General features: G+C 35.0%; 2 non-coding genes across 2 annotated transcripts; both read right to left on the bottom strand.

Annotated features, from left to right (window-relative positions):
- Positions 1-16,679: 16,679 nt before the first annotated feature.
- Positions 16,680-16,752, bottom strand: TRNAV-AAC (transfer RNA valine (anticodon AAC)). The gene has a single exon. It is a non-coding gene; the product is annotated as a tRNA-Val (tRNA).
- An 86-nt stretch (positions 16,753-16,838) lies between these two features.
- On the bottom strand, positions 16,839-16,911 carry TRNAV-UAC (transfer RNA valine (anticodon UAC)). The gene has a single exon. It is a non-coding gene; the product is annotated as a tRNA-Val (tRNA).
- Between the last annotated feature and the right edge of the window lie 4,240 nt (positions 16,912-21,151).

Genomic DNA, 21,151 nt, shown 5'->3' on the forward strand with positions numbered 1-21,151 from the left:
TAGCGACCGCTCTTAAGAAGCACTCTTGAAATTCATCATAATATAAAATTGGAAAATCACGGAAAACTAAGAGCATTTCTCAAACGCAAATCACACGGATACAAACCAAAAAAAGCTAAAACATTCACTTCAAAAGAGATACCCAATTTCATCAAGAATGCAAATGACAAAGTGTATTTGGCAACCAAGATACAGTTTGTAAAACCTGCGTGACTAAAAATGTTACTAATGTTTGTTGTTACTTAGGTGGCATTAATTATGGGTGTCATGGGTGCCTGCCGGTGCAATGAGATGAAAGAAATGAATATTCAGATATTCAGGATTTAACGTCTGCAATGTTAGTGACCCTACCGAACACAAAAAACAAGATAATTCGAAAATTTACAATCACAGGTGATTTTTATGAAATAATCAAGAAATACATTGATCTACGCCCTCCTGATGTTGCATGCCGTTCTTTTTTCTCAATTATCAAAATGGTCGTTGCACAAGTGAAAGAATTGGAATTAACAAGTTTGCTTCGATGGGGAGACAAATTGCCACATTTTTGGATCTTTCTAACCCTGAATTGTATACTGGACATTCATTTAGGAGATCTTGAGTAACTTTACTTGTGGACGCAGGTGGCGACATCACGGCCTTGAAGAGACACGGAGGGTGGAGGTCCAGTACAGTCGCTGAAGGCTATATCGATGACTCAATGCAAAACAGATTGGATTCGGCAGAAAAAATTGTTCATTCGATACAAAATAATTCCATTATCAAGACATCAAAGAAGAATTTAATGATGGACATCACCACACCATTAGTAAGTATTGCAAACTGTTCGAATTTTACAATAAATATCCATAAATAAACAGGGTTAAAATTAAAATGGATTAAAGTTAAAATGTTCATTTGTAAAAATTTAATTTCACTACTTGGTCGTAGAAAAAGTATAGTATTATATTCGCAATTATGGTCATTATTCACTCGAATGACACTCGTGAATAATGACTACCATAATTGCTCATATAATAATATTACTAGTATTGCATAAATCATTGATTAAAAAATATATATTTAAATAATAAATAAATAAAATCCAAAATTGGTGTTAGACTAATATTAAGAAAACAGACGTGCGTCTTATGCTCAAATGCTGACGGTTTATGGTTGATCAAGCTCCAGAACATTAACAAAAATTAGTAGTCCAATTTTGCATGGCCTACTTTGTTTTATAGTATAACAAAAAACCAATCACAAATTAATATCCAACTCCACGGAAAAGCGAGGTCTACGAAAAAAGCGAGATCCACAGATTTCCGAGGTCCACCTAGTATATTTTACCTGCTCTGTTTATATAGAAGTAAATTAAACAACGACTAATTCAACAAGTTTTATTCAGTTTTAAAATCATTGCTAAAACACATTAAAATCCAAAATCGCACAACAATATTAATTAGCATTACACATCGGTTGGGGCGAACTAAAAGCAGAAGACGGACTGAGGTTTATGAAGCTGAAGTACCTCAACGGGGAGACGGCGTAATCAGTTAGCGAAACTCCAGGAGGTGTTGTAATATTTGAAGAAGTTGACTGAAGACGAGGACTAATGATGATCATCGGCACTGGCGGTTTTCGGCGCTTGGTACTGACAAAGTCGATGTTTTTAGATGTTGTTTTCATTACATCCGGTGCTCCTTTCCCAAAATGATCCTTTGCATTGATGTCCGCGTTGGACACAGGGTCAAGGTTCTTCACTGCCTTCTTTATTTCATCGATGTTCCCCAAAGCGGCGGCATAGTGGAGTTTGGTGGTCACATCGTCGTCGACGATCGTCACTTTATTTTGCTTCAAGAATTCTTCATTTGAAGCCATTTTTAAGGGTTGGAGGTGCGATTATTTTCACGGATCGACGAAGACTGTCGCAAAATGGAGATAAATTCAGTTTTTGTTTAGTGCAGATAAGTTTTTACAAGTTCGTGTCTTAAAAACTGATGTTAATCGTGATCTGGCGCATTCATAAAATTGAAATGTTGAAATAACTTGGCAATAAATCTAAAAAGTCGTGTCTAATCATAATAGCTAATAATTACTCTTGTTTTTAAATTTTTTTCTAATAAATGATTTCAATTTTCCCCCCTCTTGCGCCGATTGTCATGGGACACTTGTTTTTATTTCTAAGATCGAAAGTTTAGAAAAATCAAAATGTAACGAACTTTAAAATAGTTTAAATGAGTAATCCCAAGTGAAATAAGCTACCTTAAATTGTTTTTGTCTCAAATTCAACAACACTTAAAGATGGTAATGCTTTATAAATTATCTATATGTAAATAATTTTGGCCACAATACTTTAGTTTGTAATATACTGAGTGTTAAAATTTTGCATTTTTCGGATGCATAGATTGAACAAAATAAATTCTACAAATTTTTACAAAACTATTATGGAAATTCTATTGGTGGGAAATAGTGGTGAATTAAATACATTTTTAAGAGAAAAACAAATCAAATATTGTATACATATAATATACTATATAATATAATTTAAAATATATATAATTTTCTAAAAGCATGATGGTTTTATTTTTTTTTAATTTAATGTCACAAGTTAAAAGACTTTATTTTCTTCTCCACATATAAAAGAAATTGTAGGCAAACGTTTCGTTTAGTCATTTTTACGATTTGATGCATTTAGTTCGTTATGCGTTAGGTCAAAATACTTGCTTTAAAAAGAAGAAATAGAAGTGAATTTAATTGCATCATAAAAGACATGTTGAAAAAGTGAAAAAGTTTTTGATAACTTTAAATCGTTTAGAAGCGTATGCTTAAAAATAGAAGTACAGTTTAACAAACGCTCTAGTGCGGTTATGGCTTTGACTTTTTAAATCGTTTACAGCCACGTTACCGCAAACCCCCATAAACATAATAACGCTCAAATGGTTGGGTCTCATCTAATAAATATTTTTTCCCAGCTGGTCAGTCTTACAAACCAACTCCTTAAAGGTCTACATTTCGAGGTGATTTTGTTACTCAACTAACCCAAACTTACTCAAATTGATGATAAACGCAATTATATTAATTGGGGATACTAAAGGAAAAAAATACGTGTATTGGAACATTTGGAAATTTGTGGAGTTTATAAGTCATGACTGTCTTATTAACAGTACCAATTTAGAAAAATTTAAACCAAAAAGGAGTATATTTAGAAACTTTTATTTGGACAACTGAAAATGTCAATTTTTTCAACACTGTAATTTCGTTATTTCTAGTGCGACAGGAAGGAAATTTATGCATGTTGTTTCTTTTGTTTGTTTTTGTAATATCACTAATTTGCAAAAATTTTGATTAAAAAGTCGAATTTTTAAAAATTCTCGTTTTAAGACCATAAAAATGCCACCAATTTTTTTTAAGATCCTACCATTTCTTTATTTGTTAAGTGATTTTAACTAAATTTGTAAAGATTATCACTCTTGACTGTCTTATTTACAGTACCGATTTACAAAAATTTAGAGCGAAAAGGAGAATTTGTAGAAATTTTTATTTCGAGTAGCTAAAAAAATTACAAAAAAAACTTGAACGCGGTTTAATTTCCACATTTTTGGTGTCACAAGATTAAATAGTCCATAAAAGTTGTTGAATTTGGGTTAATTTTAATATATCTTTGTTAGCCATTATTTCTAATAACGTATTATCTTTATTTTTGTAAATACATTGTTAATTTTTTTTGAAAGTTTCTATTACTAAGTGGGACTTAGGTCCAGATAATCTATTTTTTCTTGGAAGCATATGGAACCAAGTGTAAAAATATGCCCAAAAAATTATTTTTGGATCCAAAATTACGACTATTACGCAATTACTCGCAATGCGCTTGAGTTTAAAAAGTCAAAGCCATAACCGCATTAGAGCGTTTGATAAACTGTAATATTCATTCACAGACCATAAAAGTTTTAGTCTTAGAGCATAGAGCATATTACACATTTCTGAATCAAGAAAATTAATATCTTCTAAATTATGAAAAAAAAATATGGGTGTCAATTTAAAATAAGAGAGTTGAGTATCGCCCAAAAGATACTAAGACATTTAGAAACATTTTAAAATCATCAGTTTATAGGAAATTAAAAACCATTTAATTTGTTTTTTCGTTCATAAATAAAAATTCTACAACGCCTGCCGTTTTTAAAAAATCACCCTGTATATACAGGTTGTCTCAGAACTCGCGCAGGACCCGTTAACCACAGATTCTGTATAGTTACTTGTATATGAATTTGCAAAAAAAAAAATTTAAGTTATTAGATTTTGAATTAGAGCAATTTAAAGTTGACCAATCACAAACTTTCAACTAATTGTTCCTGAACTACACTTTACTTGTTGCTTAGCAATATCAAAACTGACGGAAAAATACATAGGAGGAATATTAATTATCACTGGTATCAGCATGATGGAGCACCTATCCATTTTGCTCTTAGTGTTAGAAAATTTTTAAATGAACAATATCCAAATTGCTGGGTAGGGCGCGGAGGTCCAATATCTTGGCCCGTCAGATCCCCAGACCTCACACCTTTAGATTTTTTTTTGTGGGTTCACGTTAAAAACTGTGTTTATCGTGTGCCCATAAAAAATGTTGATATTTTGCTACACAGGAGTTAACAGGCGATGATTGAAGTAACACAACAAATGTTGGCAAATGCCAGGAACAATTTATTAGGAAGACAAGGCTTTGTATTGAAGTTGGTGGTGGTCACTTTGAACACTTCATTTAGTTAGTTTAGTTAGTTTAATTTAATTTCGATTCGTTTCTTTTGGTTTAGTTAAGTTTAGTTGCTTTTAGGTTAAATGTCATTGTGACAGAACACACCAAAGTTGATCAAACAATTTATGGATATTTTTTTCAACAATTCGCATAAATGTTTCTAAGGAAACGCACTAATTTTTTGAAAATACCTTTCGAGAAAGAGATTTGATTGGTTGAAGTAAAACCCTTTTTATTTGAATACTAAACATTATTTTACACTTTTTCTTGTGCAGTTCGTTCCAAATTTAACATTTGCATCCGCTGTTAAACGGGTCCTGCGCGGGTTCTGGGACACTCTGTATATTAAGAAGAGGAGGCAGTGGCCATGGTGGTGATGGCGGCTATGGCGGTGATGGCGCTCATGGCGGAACGGGGGCGAAGTAATAAAGGAAGAAGAGGTGGAAAGGGGTCGTGGTGGCGAGCCCTCCCACCAGAAAAAAAAGTATGTTTTTCTTTTATAGAGTATTTCGGTAATTTAAAAATTAAACATTTACATTTACAAAAAACGAATTGCAAGAACTAAGAAGCAGGCGGAAAAAAAAGGAAATTATTATAATCCGCACCGCCAACAACTTGGAATTTAATTTGTAAAAAATAAAATTTTAAAAATATATCTTTTTCAATAGATTGTGACCAATTAATTTGTATCTTAAACAACCATCGCGTCATTGTTAAACAAAGAAAAACATTACAGGAATATTAGCGCAAACACATTTTAAATTACAGTAATAATAAACTTTTGACAAAATAAAAATATTCGTTGTGTATAGTAAACCCAGTTGACATATACCTAGTAAACATTTTATGGTTTAAGTCAAACCACCTTTAGAAATACAGGGTGTTTATAAATGTTTGTCCATCAAATCACCTTTGAAAAACAATTGAATTTTTCATCTTGTTTTTGGGTTTCACACGAGATTACTTGTTGTTGAAACCATTAAAACAGTCTTTTTAAAGACTACAGTATTATTCGATAACTAGCGAAGGTAAATATTCATCGGCATAATTACTTGAAAATCCTAACCTTAAAAAAAAATTTTTAGATGGTTTGGACTATTGAAAACGATAAGTTCATAATAAAGTCTTATTATCGCAATGGAACTTTTCAAGACGGGGAGTGGATTTATTCAATTCTCGCCTGTGAACAAGAGTTTCGGAATAAGTTTCCTGATCTTCAAGTGGAAGATTCTGTTTTGCGAAGACACATTGGCAATGTAGTGAATCGTTTTTCTGGAACCGGAAGTGTGCACAAGGGCAAATCATCAGGACGACCAAGTGTTAGTGCTGAGGACGTGGAAACTGTTCGACAAACAATGGAAGAACAACCACGAACATCCATGCGAAAATTAGCTCTACAAATGCACATGCCATGCTCAACTTGTCACAAAATTGTTAAGAAAAGGCTGAAATTACATCCTTATAAAATCACTAGTTTCCTGATCTTCAAGTGGAAGATTCTGTTTTGCGAAGACACATTGGCAATGTAGTGAATCGTTTTTCTGGAACCGGAAGTGTGCACAAGGGCAAATCATCAGGACGACCAAGTGTTAGTGCTGAGGACGTGGAAACTGTTCGACAAACAATGGAAGAACAACCACGAACATCCATGCGAAAATTAGCTCTACAAATGCACATGCCATGCTCAACTTGTCACAAAATTGTTAAGAAAAGGCTGAAATTACATCCTTATAAAATCACTAGTGTACAAGAGTTGCGTCCTCCAGATTATGAAGCCCGTGTGCAGTATTGTCAGTGGTTTTTAAACAATTTAAATAATGACGATTTGTTGGATTTAACTTTCTTTAGTGATGAAGCCTGGTTCCATTTATTGGAATATGTGAATTCACAAAATTTTAGAATTTGGAGGGCTGAAAATCCTCATGAATTTGTGGAAACACTGTTACACCCAATTAAAGTGGGCGTCTGGGTAGCAGTTTCTCGCAGACGATTAATTTTAATTTTTTTTCATAACGCTATCAATGCAACGAGATATCAAGAAGAAATTTTAGATGAGTTTATTCCGCAGTTACATGATGATGAACTCAATGCTGGTTATTTTCAACAAGACGGAGCTACAGCTCATACTGCAGGAACAAGCCTTAATCATTTGCAACAATATTTTGATAACCGAATAATAAGCAGAGAAACAGATATTCCATGGCCATCACGTTCACCAGATCTTACTCCACTGGATTTCTCTATATTTGGATATTTGAAAGATAGAGTTTTTCAGCGCAGGATGGAAACTCTGGATGAATTGATGCAAGAAATTCGAATCCAATGTGATACGATTGATCAACAGATGCTTCAAAACATTTTTGAAAATAAAAAGAAAAGGGTTCGAGCATGTTTGCAGCAAAATGGAAGACATTTCCAAATGTTTTTATGAAATCAGAATGTGATGTTTTTAAATAAATGTTTAATTATTACGTAGTTCAGTTTTCACTATTTCATTTTACATGTTAAATGTGAACCCAACGGGTCTTAGAAAAAAATGAACAATTGTCAATGTGACAACCGCTCAAAATGTAGCACGTGTAATAATTTTTGAAGCGGCAAAATTTAATTAAAATCATTCTCACAGTTAAGTCATGACCAACTTGATGGACAAACATTTATAGACACCCTGTATTTACAAAGTTTTAATCATTTTTTTAATCACGAAAACAATTTCTATTTCAGCTTTTGGCACGAAAGACTATACTTATCTTTCCCAAAAACCGATTTGACTACATTAACAAACAACGTGCTTTCTTCTGGAAATATAAGTTCGGTGACGAAAATGGTCTTAAATTTCATAAAAAAATATCGTTCGCTGCTTCGTTTCTAAACATTTTCTGGTATTCTAGCACCGTCTCCGTTACTTTGAACATTTTAGCCCCAGTTTTTATAAAAGATATGATTTTACCAAATCCTTGTTGGATCCCAGGAAACAATCACGTTATCTACATTATTATTTATCTTCTGGAAAGTATATTCTATTTGGAACTTTTTTTGTTGACTGGTGCTTTCGATGGGTATTACTTACTGTTCTGTACTGAACTTAAAATTCAGTTTGAGCTCTTATGTGAAGCTGTCCATTCAATTAGGATTGAAGAAGATGGTGAAAAGCTGTGTTGGTCCAAAATGATAAAGTGCAACGAATACCACAAGTTTTTATTACAGTAAGTTTTGGTTCTCATTGTCTATATTTTCTAAATGTGTTTTAGTATTCACAACCAACTGAACAAGTGCTGTTCTGTTTATTTTATTGGTTTGTATGCTCTGACTATTGGAGGAACATGCATTACACTTTTTAGTATATTGAACGAGTGAGTTTCTTTTCTTTCTGTGTTAATAATAATTTAAAATTTCAGATCAGCAACTTTTACTCAAAAATTCCAAAGTGGATTTATTCTAATTTTGGTCAACTACGTTATAATGATGACTTTCCAGCGGATGAAATAAACATTGCGGTAAAAAGACCAGTTTATATCAACGTAATTTTATTGAAATTGAATTTTTCATAGTGAATCTCTAGTAAACGAAATTTATGATATCGACTGGTACAATTCTTCCAGTTCGCAAATTATAAGGTTTGTACTTTTTTGGTTGGCAAAAGCTCAGAAACCTCTTCAGATGACAGGCGGTGGTTTCTTCACTGTTAACAGAGATATGGTCTTGCGTGTAAGGAATATCAGTTTTAGGAGGTACAAAATATTGTGACTTTTCTTCTATTTTAGATAGAACGTGTTGCTTATTCTATCTCCAGCATCATGACAGGAAGTAAATGAGAACTTTTTTTTTCTTGGATCAATACTTGTACTGCTTTTCGGAAGCAAGGCTACCATCATCACAGCAATGATTAAACTAAAAACTGAACAAGTCAAGTCAAAATACGTTTACATATTTTTAGTGTGTTGGTGTGTTACATTGAGTTTTTAAGATGTCTTTTAGCTGCTGGTGAGGCTTTTGGCCTGTTCAGCAGACCTAAAATTAGTGATTAAGTTATTCACCCTTTCATAACAGTCCTTTTTGTCCAAAATAACCTTTATCAGCTGTTATATAAAAACAAACGCGCGTCAGTTAATTTAATTTTTTAAAACAGGCATCAGCAATTTTCTACATTCTAGTAAATCAAAGAATAAAAAATGATATTAATTTATTGATGTGCAGTGTTTGAGAAAGAAAACTGATATAATTAGATGCAAGACTAATGGACAGTGAGGTTAGTGTTCTTTGTCTAAGTGAACACTCATTAAGTAATAAAGAATCAGGATTGGTAATTTCTTCCTGTCATAAAAAAATTTTTTTAGTAAAATACTACAAATAATTCTAAGATTGCCTAGAATTGCATTTCTCCAAAAAATAATTAAAGCTTTACACTTTTATGGACACTTTGTAGAAGAAAGTACACCGTTTTTCCGCATATTAAATTTCTACTCATTGAAACATAAGTTAGCAATTAATAATAGGAGTAATAAGTAATTACTCAATCGTATTAACATAAATTGAGACAGCAGAATAAATCGCTCTACAGACCTGAAAAGGATAAATTAAAACCATCATTTTATAACTATGAATATTTCCGCGATTCCCCATCGATTGTTTATAGCAATATTTTCGGTAAACTGAAACTTCCAAGTTCGAATACACTTACTTAAGATAAATAATTAAGAGTATTCTTCTATTTCTTGGAATCCATAGATACCAGTTTGATTGTGTAAACAACGCAAATATATTTCTTATCAAAAATAGTTTTCATTAGCTAATTAAGTGTGAAATCAAATTGAACATTTTACCTCATTTTCCAAAGACTGCCCAGAAACCATTACACTACAAAACTGTATAAGCGCAGTATTGGCAAAAAGCATCAACCGCCAAATTTCTAGTGACGGGGATTTCTTGGAAATCTGTTAACAACAATCAATTAAGATCATATCTTACCTGAAAGAAACCAAGAACAATGCAACTGCAAATCCGCCAATACTGTACACAGCTATCAAATTATTCATCACATGTAAAGCGTGGCTCATCATTCTATAAATAATTTTTAAAATTATCTAACAACATGGTACAATTACCGTAAAATTTCAGAATGTCTTTTAATCAGAAATTTGAGTCTTCGTTCAATCGTTATCTGATATAACTTATTTTTGATCAAAAATTCATCCTCTTGACTAAAACCATACGACATTTTTCGTCCGAGACTTAAAAACAAGTATATTTGAAATTTTGCTTGTTGCAATCCAAAAATAACGTCACAGGCAGGAACTAACATCGGAAATATGGTCACCAAAAATGTCAACTTAAAAAGAAGTGTAGGAAAAAAATTATGATCAGAAAACCATTTCTGAAGAAGTAAAAGTGGTAAATTGTTTTCGGCTTCGTTTTGAGTTGTGTAAAGAAGTAAAATCGCCCAAGAAACTCCCATGCCAATGTACAAAATAGCACAGTAGTGAAGAATTCTTGCTTCTTTCTTATTCTCTTGTTTGTTTTCTCGTCAACAGAGTCCACCGTTCAAAATTCGAGAGGTTGCACAATATTATCCATTAAATTGTTTTTATAGATCACTACAGTAATGCATAGCACGCCCTATAAAAAAAAATAGACGCCATGTTCGAATATTCATGTCTTACCCAGAATATTTGTAAAAGACAGGTCCGTACTTGACAAATTTAATATCAGTGGGTTGTGTGATGAAGAAAAATATGTGGATACACAAAATCACAATGTAAAACCACAATAGACACTTGAGTAGATTTTTAAAAGATTTGAAGTGATAGATGTTATATCCGAAGATGTAAGGTACTTGCAAAAGATCATTTTTGATAACAGTACATTTCAAAAAATTTGATAAATTGTCACAAAAACGTTTCATTGTAAAACCTTGGCTACAACTAGGTTTTTATACCTATCTTGTAAATCGATTAGTTTATTAGACTAAACTGATAAACTCTCTTTTAAGAAATTATTGGAAAATTATTCTTGTTACGTTATCATTAGCCACAAATAGTTCCATACAAATCAGTTTTTGTATTCAACAAAACACATTAGAATTAGTATAAATAATAGATCTAGGTAAGAAAGTATGTAGGGTAACGGACACAATTATTGACCACTTCATTTAGTTTTTATTAAATTAAACAATATTGATAAATGATTCTTTAATGAAATAACGACAAAACGTTTTTCTTTTAATTAACAAGCGCAAGAATGTCCAAATGTTCCAATCATGTTAGGAAAAGTTCTGTTTTTCTGCAATTTATTTAAAAATTACTAATTGGCCAGGTTGCAGAAGCCATTTGCCAGTAAATAGACATTCATTGGCCAAGCCAACTTATTATTTGCAACGTTTTGTATTTTTAGATCCTTAGTAGTAAAAAGGGGATACTTCTTTTTAACATGCACATAAAATTTACATAAATTCATACGAATAGAGCGAAAAATCTTATATGAAGAGAAAAGTATCTAAATAGAGTTTTATTTAGCAGTCTTTTTAGCTGCAGTTTTCTTGTTTTCTCTCTTTACTTTCTTATTACCTCATTTCTTCCTCGTTCCTTTCTCAAAATCTTCAGATTTTTTTTATATTCTTGCTACTTTCTGCTCTTCTTTCTGCATTTGGTCCCTTTTCGCTTCTTTTTTTTCATATATATCTTTTCCGACTTGTTGATCTAATATCAAATGGAAGTTTTTCAGATCTTTTATTTTTTTGTGCTGGAGTTTGTGGCCAAACAAGAAAGTCATCTAAAGTATATCATGCGTTGCCCTTTTTAGTGGTTCTTCTAAATTTACTTGGTCCTCTTCAACGTTACTAGCATCTTGTCAATATTATCTAATTTTTTTGTGGTAGGTACTTCAGTCTCATTATGGTTTGTATCTTTATTTATTTGGTCTTATCTAAAAATTACTGGTATGTTTTCAATATTGTATATGTAGGTATATCTATGTCTCTAAAGATGTTGGTTTCGCCTCCTAGTTTAGTATTAAAATCATGCTCGTTATGAATCTTCCTAAATATTTTCTTCATCAATTCCTTTCACTTGCTCTACATCAATTGCTCTTTCTGTTTTTCAAGATTCATATTTGAAAATTTATTTCCAGTTGTTTCCATAAAGTTGCGGTTGTAGGCTTTTGCCGACAACAAGAAAAAAACTCTTAAGATGATTAGTTTTGATTAGCCATTAGTAAAGGTTTAAAAACGTGTAAATGAAAAATTATTAATTAATTAGTTACGAAAAAAAACCGACATTACCTCCATTTGAATTATTGCAGACGCAAGTGCAGTGAAGAAAGTGCTACTGCAACAGCATCAAAAAGCACATCAAACTTTGTTCATTCAAATTATGAAGCCGAAATTGCAAATGTAAATGAAGCAAATTGTAATGGCACGATTTGAATTTAAAAGTACCGCCGCCGCGAGGCGGAAGTGACATCGCCACCCGCCCGCCTAGCGGAAGATACGGAAAGGGATGTTGACCAGTGGAGATCACTTCCGCCTAGTACTCAAAACAGAGCAGGTCGTCTTTGTTAGAGTGGTGCCGCCATTGTTGAAAAACAATTCTTTTGTAGTGACTTCGCGCTACCGCTTTTGTTTTCTTGTGCATTGTTTGTTTTGTTTTGTTTCTTTTAGTTTTTGTTTTGCATGCTTTAACATTTAGTAGTTTTTTTTGTTGTAAACGTTAGTGTAAGTTAAGTGAGTAAAAAGGTTGTCGGTAAGCTAACGTTGAAAAAGGTATGTAAAATGTTTATTTGTTCTTCGGTCGAAAAAGCTTTGATTGTTAGCAGGTTTCTGGGAGGTTTTCGTGTTCAAATGTTAAGGGAAATGGGGTTGAGGCGTGGGTGGTACTCCCAGGAAACTTGTTACTTTCTCTTGTATTTGTAATAATGTGATTAAATACTTAATGTCGGGGGGGCGTATGTCGGTTTTCGAGGACTTTTCCAAATTTGCATGTTTCAGAATGGGCGTGGAAAAAGCGCGCCAAATCTGGCGCGTCGCTTCGGTGACCGTTAGGGTGGTTGGGGGCGCCATTTTGAGCGCGTCCTAAAACGTTGTTGTAATTATTTTGATTTTCTATATTTTCTGACAAGTCGTAATGTGTCGTACGATGCCGCGATTCAAAAATTCTTGTTCTTTTTTGTTTTGTCGTTCAAGAAATGAAGAAAGAAGAAGAGGGCCCAAGTCGTCATATGTATGTCTTGTCCGTTTCAGCCGATACCACGCGGGACTTTGATTTAGGTGATTTATCGTAATGATCCTCGGTCGATATTAGAGTGTGATTGTTAAAACCGTCTTTTGTTTCCCGCGAGAGTGAGAATGTGGAGGGAATGAGTGTCATTGGTCGTTCGGTTTTCAGCGGCAAATTCAAACGCTTTATCTTTTCGGGTGTCCGTATTCTGACTGGAGGCCTTTGAGGTACTCCCACAGTGGAGTGTTGCGGGTGCTAGTCGGCCGGGTTCGCTCGGAAACGCCGTCGCCCGTAAACCCAGTCCCGGGTGTATTTTATTATCCGAAAATTCCAAAGATGTGATGATGATCTAATGTGCTATGATTTGGACGAAAACTGAGAAGAAGAGGCAGGCAAACCGCAATACGACAATTAACTTGCAATTCAATTCAAATTTCTAGCAAATCCAAAACAAATCGTACAGACACGTTACTACGCTTTCATAATTGTAATTTCCTTGTTTAAATCATTTTAACTTTTGTAATCGTTTTTGAAAAGATCAAGAATTATGGGTAGCTTAGTAGTTGACTGTGAAGGCTAAGTTCTTATCCCACTGGGTTTTTAGTCCAGCCAGTCTTGTAATGAGTGATGGTGTTCATGTAATTTTTGCTTTCTGTTTTTCAAGACTGTAAACGAGTTTCGTACGTTTTGACTAAACACACTCACTACAGGTCTAACGCTCCGTTGCATGACTAGTTTTTCATTTTCCATTTTAAGTCACTAACTACACTAATTTTCCAAAGCAAATAACATCAAAGATCAACGTTTACTAATAAAGCTCTCCAACCCGTTTGTTGTTTTATTTCACTCTTCCGTTTGTGCCGCTTTTGCCCGTTACACTAAAGAACCGAGGTCCGTTTTCTAAATTTTCTTTAGTAATTTTGTTTTTCTCAAACACAACGTAGGTCCTAACCATTTGTGACGATCACAGCCAAACTTTGGATTTTAAATTTCGCGGTCTTTTAGCGCCATTTTTAAATATGTTTTGTGTGCATGTTAATGTCTTTTTGGCGGGCCTTTTGGGTTATTACAAAATATAAACTTTTCTGAAAAATCCATAAATATTTACAGTTATAAAGTTGTTATAAATAATTAGATCAGTTAATCATAAATAAAAATTTATAAACTTGCAAATTTAAAGCTGTCGATTAAAAAATCTAGTGTGTATCACGCCCAAAAAGTGACATTTTGCCCTCACCTTCTTTCAGGTCTCGGCTGTCGCCTTGGCCATTAAGATAAGACTCGGTAAAAAAAACACTTTTTGGCCTGGGTACACAAATAGAACTTTTTTCGAAACCATTTAAACCTCATTTTTTCTGCAGAAAATATGTCTAGGCGCCAAATTTAAAATGCGGCTCTGTAATTGGTCGTTTAGCGGAACGAGTCACACAATGCAGATTTCTTAAACGTTTGAAATTCCTGCGGAATGTTAAACAAGAACACGTTTTGCTACATGATACGCCAGTGCCTAACTCTCGTAACTTTGTCATCTGTCAATTTTAACTTTCATTCTTGATTTGACGGATTGCAACAATCAGAAGAAGTTTTAGCCGTTTTTGCGAAAACGATCTATTGTTATGGTTCAAGACAAACATCTCTATATTTTTTATTCTTGCGATAAATACAATTTTTGTACTTGTGTAATTCGATTTTTTACGCTCTGAGCTTTGGGCAACCAAAAAAGCACAAACTTCATAATTTTTTAACTTGAAATGTTGTACCAATCAATATCATAAATTTCGTCCACCAAAGATTCACTCTAAAATTGGATTAATCAAAATAAAAATAAAAAAATGTGCGAAAATTACAGCAATTTTTATTTCATTTGCTGGAAAAACAATCATCATAACGTAGTTAGTCAAAATGAGAATAAATCCACTTTGAACTTTTTGAGTTCCAGTTGATGATCTGCAAATTAACATAATGAACACAGAAAGAAAAACTCTGTAATGATCTGTAACCCAATTCCGCCAAAATTCAAATGAACCGCCAAACTCGAGAACCGCGAACTTTAAAATAAATAAAATGGCCGAAAATCGTGATCGTCTGAAACGGCTAGGACCTACGTTGTGTTGTGAAGGCGGATGTTCGTTAGATACAAAGCAGTGCATCGTCTTTTGGGAAGAGCGTACCAACACAAAGAAATAAAAATACACCAGACCAAATGTGGTTTAACTTGTTTTATTCAGACTTTAGAAGTTTGAATGGTTTTGATTTAAATTGTACAGCTAATTGTTCAAGAATTACAAGCATTTGAACAGACGAACTGATCATGTTACAAAATTCTTAATAATCTTTAATGTCAAAAGAAGTCACTTTACAAAGAAACGTTTCGGTACAAAAAATGCAATAAACAAATTAACGGAAAGTGAATTACATCAAAAGAACTCCCATTCGCTCTGTTGTGAGTGTGATCAAACTACAAAAATTATTTAAACAAAATAACAATGAAAAACAACACATTTTACCAAGTAAACATATACAAACAATTTATCAATAAACATTAATAAAAGATAATTATTTCCAAAGGCGACACACAGAAACAGGACGAGATTATGTTTTCGGAAGACCCGAAGACAATCTTTCCTATTCCGCAAGCATAGTACAGGCGGTGTCTTATCGAGAGTACTAACAAATTATGGCCAGATTAAGAGTAACCAACATCTCACCCGCGGAAGACCCGCTAGATAGGTGAACCCTGACTACCCCGCGAGTCCCACGTAACAAGCTTCCAGCACTGGAGGGTTTTCGAAAGTCAAAAATCAAAGTTTAATGTTGAATTGATCACACTCTGAAAAATCTACTAATATTAACGCGAGAGGCTGTTTGTTATGTTGAGTCTTTTGTGACGAAGAAAATCTAGAAAGGAGAATTGGGTTCGGACAAGTACAGAGCAGTTAAGAAAAACAAGGGACATACATAAAATACATAAACATATAAATTTTCAGTTTCAGTTTCAATAAAATACAATAATTCCAGTTCCCAAAACTATCGGGTTTCCACGAATCTAAACTGCTTCTGCACGTGTCTTATCGGACGGCGGGCGAACACTGGTTGAACCCAGACGCTTACGTCATCGGAAAAACGCGTTACTTTAGAATTGTACAGAAAATAGCTACTTTACATTAATGATTCCGGAGTGACTTCCTTCTTAAAACAACAAATTACAAAAATTATTACATACCAAAAGGTGACAACACACAAGTGCTTCTACAAGAAGCCCTACAAGGGTCACTACACTCCCGTCAAAGTCAATGGGTTTAAAAAAAAAGAAAATTATTTACAAGATTTTGACAAACTACAAATGAACAAAACACAAAATGAAAATTTAAAACAAAATAGGCATTAAATTAACACTTGGAAAAATTTGGCGAAACGCACTCGATAACACAGCACCTTCGTAGTTCCGAAGTCGTACCAAGCATGATTGCCTCCGGCGTCGCCCGCCTCCTCCGCTGTGGCGGCGGTGAACTACCAAGTCCACCAACTTCTTAACGCAAAAATCCCTGCGGTCGTTGTGGCGCGAAAAGTTTGAAATTTGAATTTGAAGTGGGACACTACAACTCACATGTTCAAGATGCTAAACAGTGTAACTCATGTTTCTCCAATGGTAAGAGCGTACATACGAATGAAATATGTAAACAAAATTAATTTATTTTAATTTTTTTGACCCTTCTTCTTTTGAGCTAAAACAAAAATGATTCCACCCAGGATCGAACTGGGGACCTTCTGCGTGTTAGGCAGACGTGATAACCGCTACACCATGGAATCTATATATTACTTTAATTTACTTTCAAAATTTGAGAAATTGTATTGTTTATGTGATCATTAAATTGCTTTCGTGGAAAAAGAGAAAGTGGTTCCGCCCAGGATCGAACTGAGGACCTTCTGCGTGTAAAGCAGACGTGATAACCGCTACACTACGGAACCGATATTAGTTAAAAAGTGGTTAAATAACTCGTTGCAGTTTTTTGGTTTGGGGCCATAAATAATTGATAAGAAAAAGATAGCCACAAACAAATAATAAAATAAATTAAATAAGTAATAAAGAAGAAATAAAATAAACAAAAATAATTATATTTAAAATAGGTTCTAGAAATTTTAATTGTTGTTTCTTCTCTTTTTTTCTTTCACTGTTTTTCTATTTGCTTTGGTCTTGTGCCGTTCTTTTCCTGTTTCAAACGATCTCAAGTCGGTGGCCCTGCAAAACGTTAATAGTTATTTACAGTCGCGTGTGGTAACTTACATTTTACAGCGCGAAATCAGTCTGAAGCACGACGGCGTAGCCGGAGTGCTTTAATGATTGAGCGCTGTAAAATGGTTAACGCACAAGAGTTGTATTAAACTTTTTGGCCGAAAAATTTTAATTTAAATAATTGTTTTTTTCAAAATTCATGAGAACTAGTGGTGTAAAAGTAACGAAAACAAGCGTACCCGTATGTATTCGTTACTATAACAGTACTCGTTACTATCGTATCGTTACGTTACTCGTTACTTTTGATACCTTATAACAAGCCATGTTATCTTAGAGCAACGAATCGAGTCATATTGCGTACGCGTACTGTATGACTTCGCACGTTTAACTAACTCTATTATTTTCAAATTATACTTTACTTAATTATCAAACATCATTCTTTGTAACGTACATTTTTCAATTCACCGAATATGCGCGCACATGCGTAAAACATACAGTAACGAAAAATGCGAGTAACGAAATGCATTTGTGAGTAACGTTTCATTACTCGGTACTAGATGCTACAGCTTTAATGAGAACTGTCACATCTGACATTTGTAAATTTCATCATCTGTCAATTCTGTCAATTTTGTAGTTGATGCACAAAAAGTACACAAGATGGCGCTGTATAAAAAACGTTTTAATATTACTTTAAAACTAGAAATATTGTCTTAATTGAGATAAGAATTTAGGTAGATTCCACTTTGGTGTTTAATCTTTATTATGGTAAAGTAATTTTAATTTATAAACGCATCTGAAGAGCAGACGATTTGAGCAATTTTTACCGCACGGCGTGTGTAAAACGTCATTTTCAATAATTAATCCGTCAGTTTTTAATGTAAAGTGTAAAAAATTGCTGACAGCTAAGGTCACTAGATGAAAATTTCTCTTTTATAAGGTACTGTAACGGATCAGCATAGAGCGAAATCAAGTAGGTAGAGAAGAAACGGAGCCGGCGAGGGGCAGACTGACATTAGTAAAATGGAAGAGAATTAAATAATGCAAAAAGTTGTTGTAAAGTTGTTTTGGTTGTAATAAATAATATATCGAACTCGAAAAATGCAACAATTGGTGTCAGAAGTGGGATAGCGAATTAAGAGACATAAAATGGCGATGAGGAAAGTCTTGTTAAAGGATCTGAAGGTACCTACGCCGGGAGCTAGAGGAACGCGAGTTGGACGCCGAGGGTAAAAAGACCATACTCCAACAGCGGCTGCAAGAGGCAATACGAAATTCAGGAGAAGATCCAGAAGTATTTTTATTTCAAATTCCAAGCGACGTGACTACCATGCTTCAGATGATGGACAAGAGCATTTGAGAAAATGTAGAACAACAGAAAAATGTAAAAAAAAAAATTTTAGAAAGTTTTGAGGGTTTGGAAAAAAAACTGCTAGATAGAACAACTGAGTTGGAGCAAAACATGCTGGTAAATTCTAGAGAGCTGCGTAAAGAATTTAAAGAACAAGCGGAACAATTGAAGGATGATCTATCAGACTTAGAACGTCGATTGCTGGCATTAGAGGAAAAGATAGAAGAGAAGAATGTTCAAGCAACGTTGCCTATATTTGAAACATCAAAACTGCGTCTAAAACCTCCGCCGTTCGATGGAAAGTCCTCATGGGCCACATACGTTCTTCAGTTCGAAGCAGTGGCAGCAACGAATGGATGGACTCCAGCGGAGAAAGCAACAGCATTGATTGTGGCCCTGCGCGGTGATCCAACTGAGGTTTTACAAGCTCTTCCTCCAGAACAACAACACGATTATCAGCAACTGGTGAAACACCTAGAAATGCGCTATGGACAAGCTCATCTGGAACGTGTATACTACTGCCAGTTAAAGAACCGATCCCAGAAGCTAAATGAGAGTTTACAAGAATTTGAGGCCGACGTGGCTCGTTTGACGCATCTAGCATACCCCGCGACTCCAGAGAACGTGCTGGAACGGCTAGCGGTGGACGCGTTCATAGACGGCCTTTGTGACAACGATACGAGACACTCTTTACTGATGGCTCATTTCGCGAAATTAATGGATGCGCTTGCTCGTGCTTTAGAATTTGAAACAACGAACATGACATCAAGAAGCCATCAAAAAATTCGAATGGTTGAGAGCGAAGAGTTGGAACGTAAGGGAGAAGATCTGGAGGCTGCCGTAAAGCAAATCTTGAATGAGGTCATGAATGAGGTCCGATAAGATGTTGGAACTGCGAAAGAGAGGGGCATGTACGTAGTTACTGCAAAGAAAAGCCCAGGGAGACGTCGACTTCGTCGGTGTCGAAAAACTAAGGCGGGTCGAGGAAAGGGGGCAACCGTCGACCTATCGCCAGCAAGCCCCAAGAGCACAAATCGCATCGTTTAAACACCAACCGAACAGCGCTTTCGTGGATGGCCTTATTGACGGAAAGTTACACGTGCTGCTGCTAGATACAGGTGCGACAAAGACAATTGTAAGATCGGATCTTATCAAGACTGGCGAGAAAGTATCACCCACCAATTGGAGATTACGTACTGCCACCGGGGAAGCAGTTGTAACCCATGGAAAAGTTGAAGCTACCATCACAATTGGAAGTACCTCGTTTAAACATAAGGTTCTAGTAGCCGGCATTGAAGACGAAGTTATACGAAGTTATATGGACATTTTGAATGCAAGAGGTTGCAAGTTATACTTTGAATAAGGAACACTAAAAATAAATGGCGAAGAGGTTGTACTTCACCGGGCTGGAGAAAAAGCGGTTTGCGTGGTCCTAGCAGAAGATACCTCGGTTCCAGAGAGAAGTGAGGTTATCTTAAGTGCACGTCTGGAAGGAAAAACACGTGACGGAAGTATTTTACTTTTTAAACCCAGGGGCCACGACAACGAAGTTGAACGGGGGCTAGCAATTGGGAAAAATTTGCTCTGTGCAGGCAATGTGGTGCCCGTGAGTGTAATGAATGTGAATTATTACTCTATGTCACTGAAGAAAGGCACCTTTCTGGGAAACTGTTCTCTTGTATCTTCAATTGTCCAACAATTAAGCCTTGTGGAGGAAACATCAGAAAGGCTACCTGTCCAGCTCAACTCACTGATTACAACATCTTCCCAGGATTTACGTACTTTCCAGCAAAAAAAGCTGAGAAAATTGGTCAGCTCGTATCAAGACATCTTTGACATTGGAGATGGGAAGAAGAGAAGAACAGAAATTGTTCGACACCAGATCGACATTGGAAATGCGCGTCCAATCCGGCAAACGGCAAGAAGGTTACCATTTGCCAAGAGGGAAGAAGCTGAAAACATTGTTTGGAAAATGGAGCAAGAAGGTGTGATTTAACCTTCGAATAGTCCGTGGGTTTCTCCAGTAGTCTTGATGAAGAAGAAGGACGGCTCAACTCGATTTTGTGTCGACTACCGCCAGTTAAACAATGTGACAAAGAAAGACAGCTACCCTTTACCTCGAATCGACGATACATTAGACACTTTGGCTGGATCAACACTTTTTTCAACCCTGGATTTAAAAAGTGGTTATTGGCAAGTTGAGTTAGCAGTTGAAGATCGCGAGAAAACGGCATTCACCGTCGGTTCTGGATTGTGGCAATTCACAGTAATGCCATTTGGATTGTGCAATGCTCCCGCCACCTTTGAGAGATTAATGGAGACAGTGCTGAAAGGGTTATCGTGGAAAACATGCTTGGTATACCTCGACGACCATCGTAGTAGGAAAGCAGTTCGAAGACCACATGAAAAACTTAGAAGAAGTTTTCCATCGATTACGAAGTTCCGGTTTGAAGCTTAGTCCCAAAAAGTGTCATCTGTTTAAGAAAGAAGTCCAGTACTTGGGACATATTGTTTCGAGTTACGGAGTCGCCGTCGATGAACAGAAGATCAGCGCTGTGAAGAAATGGCCAAGACCCACCAATAAACATGAGCTTCGTAGTTTCTTGGGTTTGTGCACATATTACCGC

Source organism: Gnatocerus cornutus, chromosome 5 (assembly GCF_029298725.1).
Source record: "Gnatocerus cornutus isolate USDA-ARS CGAHR chromosome 5, icGnaCorn1.1, whole genome shotgun sequence".
NCBI classification, from domain to species: domain Eukaryota; kingdom Metazoa; phylum Arthropoda; class Insecta; order Coleoptera; family Tenebrionidae; genus Gnatocerus; species Gnatocerus cornutus.